This window comes from Cavia porcellus, unplaced genomic scaffold (assembly GCF_034190915.1).
Source record: "Cavia porcellus strain 051 isolate PalLab524CR breed Dunkin Hartley unplaced genomic scaffold, mCavPor4.1 scaffold_2, whole genome shotgun sequence".
In the NCBI taxonomy this organism is placed as follows: Eukaryota; Metazoa; Chordata; class Mammalia; order Rodentia; family Caviidae; genus Cavia; species Cavia porcellus.
Genome location: NW_026947485.1, coordinates 26,285,729 through 26,289,481, shown reverse-complemented (window position 1 = coordinate 26,289,481; position 3,753 = coordinate 26,285,729). Strand labels below are relative to the sequence as shown.

At 47.5% G+C, this 3,753-nt stretch overlaps 1 pseudogene; it reads left to right on the top strand.

The window, feature by feature from the left end:
- Positions 1-787: 787 nt before the first annotated feature.
- On the top strand, positions 788-2,962 carry LOC100736010 (ubiquilin-4-like; annotated as a pseudogene).
- Positions 2,963-3,753: the final 791 nt, after the last annotated feature.

Below are 3,753 nucleotides of genomic sequence, written 5' to 3'. Positions count from 1 at the left end.
GAGAAAGAAAAAGAAAGAGTAAAATAGTTACTTAGAAGACAGAAAATAAATTAGCAAAATATATTGTTGGGCAAGATTTACATTAGTAATCAAAAACATTACAAGAGTTAGCATAATTGAATTTTTAAAATTTTATTTAAGGAGAAAAAATCAAAAAAAAGAAAAAGGGTACAAGTTATACAGAATTTCAGAAAAAATAAACAGGAAATCACTAGTTAATTACATATTGTCATCTTAGAAATAGTTGTTCAAGATACAAAATTAAAGCATATAGAGGGGACTTTCAAACAGTGAGAGTGCAAACAGTTTTGTTCAATGATCCAACAAAACTCAGTAATATGGTTATCTATCTTATACACTTAAATGCATAATTGAATTTTTTTCCTCCACATTTAGCTACATAGGTGCAAGCTCTAAGCAGATGGAAATTGGATTTTATCAGAGACAAGGAAAAGTTGTGAGGGTCAATGGGTTGTCATTAATCAGATCAAAAGTTTTTGATATCAAATTGTTAGAAGAAACGAAGGTCAGAACGTGGAATGTTTGAAAGGAAGAGATGGTGGGAATGAGTATGGTTAGCATATGCTTCTAGGAGGCTGAAGCAGGAGTATCAAAAGTTCTAGCTCAACCTGGACAATTTAGCAATTTATTTTTGTTTTTTTGTCTTTTTCATTTTTATCGGTACCGGGGATCAAACTCACGACCACCTGCTTGCAAGACAGGTGCTTATGCAGCTGAGCTAAATCCCCAGCCCCAATTTAGCAATTTAGAAAAACCCCAATTGGGCATGATAGTGTACACCTATAATCCCAGCATTCAGTTTAGAGAAGAAATCTCTCAGAGGTTTAAAACTCAGCAGCAACAGCTGGTCCTGATCTTTGCAGGCAAGATCTTCAAGGATGCAGACACACTGAACCAGCCTGGGATCAAAGATGGGCTCACTGTCCATCTGGTCATCAAGACCTCACAGGAGACTCCAGATCCACCGCTTCTTCCCTGCACTGCGCCTGCTTCTCCTGTCCCCACTGCCCAGCCTTCCACTTCTGTCTGGCAGCACCACTCTGGATGCGTTACTGCACCTGTATTCTCTAGCTTTGGGGGTATCAGGGGCTGGGCGGCCTGGGCCTTGGTTCTACCAGTTTCATAGAGCTGCAGCAGCAGATGCAGAGGCAGCTGTTGTTCAGCATTGACATCTTGTCACAGGTCATGGAGAACTCCTTGGTCCAGGATATGACATCTAACCCTGACCTTATGTGCCACCTGATGATGGCCATGTGCCAGAGACAGCAGCTGATGGAGCAGAATCCAGAGATGAGCCACATGCTCAACAGCCCTGAGTTCATGAGGCAGATGGTAGACCTTGCTCAGCATCCCACCATGATGCAAGGAATTATGTGGAACCAGGACTGGGCTCTGAGCAAGCTTGAGAACACCCCCAGGGGTATAATGCCCTCTGCCTGGTATGGTTTGTGCCTAGATGCCTCCGTCCCCCCCCCCCCCCCACACACACACATACACACATATATACACACAAGCCTCATGCAATTTTAGGCTTTTTTGGAGGTGGTTGAATCTAAAGTATGTGATGCTGGGACTAAGAGTGGGTGATTGCTAAATCAGTCCACTAATTGGATTGTCACTGCTCTAATCCCAGCAGACCAAATACAATACAAAAGGGGCAGAAAGAGGTTTGTTTCTCTCTCTCTCTGTTTCTCTATTTCTCTCCTTCTCTCTATCTCCCTCTCTCTTTCTTGTTGCTTTTGCTATCTTCCACTGCCATGAACTGTTGCCCCTCTGCCATATGCCACACTTTCTTGGAACCAGCCAGTTATAGACTGGAACCTCTACAAACTGTGAGTCAAGTAAACCCTTCCCCCATTAACTTTGGGTGTCAAATATTTTGTCTCAGCAATGAGAGAAAAGTCACTAAAACATTACCCAGTGCACACAGACAGCCAAGATTTCGTGTTCAGTGCTGCCCTGCAATAGTTTGGCAATAATCATTTTCTTCCTTGGCCAGGAAACTGACCAGCTCGTTCTCCTAGCTCCCACATAACTGCCTCCTTCACTCCTGGAGCTTCTTGCCGCCACCTCCAAGGCCCGCATGTCCTGTGGGGAGGGCACCTGAGGGTCAGGGACCAGCCAGGTACACCCAACAGTCTGGAACCCCTTTGGGATCAATGCAGCTAGCCTGGAGTTGGGGATATTCAGCAGCCCAGAAACGCAGGCACTTCTCCAGATATCTGAGAACCCCTAGGGATGTAGAATGTGATCTCAGCCCCGTCTAAGCACAGCAAGAGATAAAGGCTGGTCTGAAGCCCTAACTTTACTATTTGAATGCTGCTGAATGTGCTGTTCTTTGCAGGGAACCCCAACTGCAGGTCGAGTTCCGCCTGTAGCTCCCTGACCTCCTGCAGCAGACGCTGAATTCCAAGTCCCTACTGGCCTCGCCAATCCCCCCACATCCTGTGAACGTTACTACAGATCCACAAGGACTGCAGACTATGAAGACTGAGGCCCCTGGGCTGGTCCCTAGTCCTTGTTTCTTTGGGTGTCCTGCACCCCAGCATCCTGGAAAGACAGCAACTCTGGGTCTGCAGCTGTGGGCCCAACCCTCTTGACAACTACAGCAGCCACAGCTCCTCCCACAGGGGTTTCCACGCCCAGCAGAAGCTCATGCCCCAGATGATCCAGCTTTTGGTTGGAGGTAGAATGCACGGGGCACCAACACCAAAAGTCAGATTTCAGCAGCAACTGCAGTAGCTCAACTCTAGGGGATGCATCAGTCATGAGGCCAACCTGCAGACCCTCGATTGCTACAGCAGAGGACTTCAACTCAAGTTTGCTCCTGGACTCCTGGGCTCCTAATTCCCCATGTGTCGGGCTTCTCTTTTGACTTAGTGCCAGCCTTTGGTGCTTCTGTCAGCCCCAACCCTCTGCACCCTCTGCATTCTCCCTTATCCTCCCCAACAGCAGGGTGATCTTAAAGGCATGGGTCCCAGCCCTGGAGCTCTGAGGATTTCTGTTTTAGTGCTATCTCTTGAAAGAACCTTCTCTCCTGTTGCTTCCTGAGCAGAGCCTGCTGGCTGGCCCACCTCCTCACCCACAATCCTGACTTCTTGGGCAGACTGCAGAGTCAGAGGAGGACTCTACTGTCCCACTGACTGGAACAGTCTTGCACGGGTACCACTGGGGCTCAGCTTGTCCTACAATTATTTTGATAACTCTCTTCCTTTTCCCCAGCTCTGCTCCGCCCCAGCGCATCCCTGCTAGAAAGATTTTCCACTGTGAAGGAGAGGGGCAGAGGCTATGGGCTTTCCTCTTCAATTTCTATTCCACTTACTTCATCCAGCACTTTCTCTCAGTCTGTGTTGGGACTTCCAGGAAAAAGTGAAAGATGCCTGCTCTTGTCCGAAGAGGAAGCTGAAACTTAGAGCTCTGGACGGGCCTGAACAGGCCTGGGGCCAGCCCTCTGGAGTGCAAGAAGAGGGACTAAGATTTCCTAGACAAGGGAATAGGCAAATTACCCTGAGGCAAAGCCGGGCAGTTGGCCTTGACAACTGGGATGTGGAAGCTTTTGTAGCTCTTTTTGGTCAGGAGAACTCAAGCCCAGGCCTGCCCTGGGTGTAATAAAGAGCCTGATGGAATCTGAATAGAAGAAATGTGCTCCGTGAAACTAAGCAGTTTGACCCTCAGAGAGTCATGTTGGCTTCACTTCCCAAAAACACACACATTTCTGGTCTCTCTCGCCAG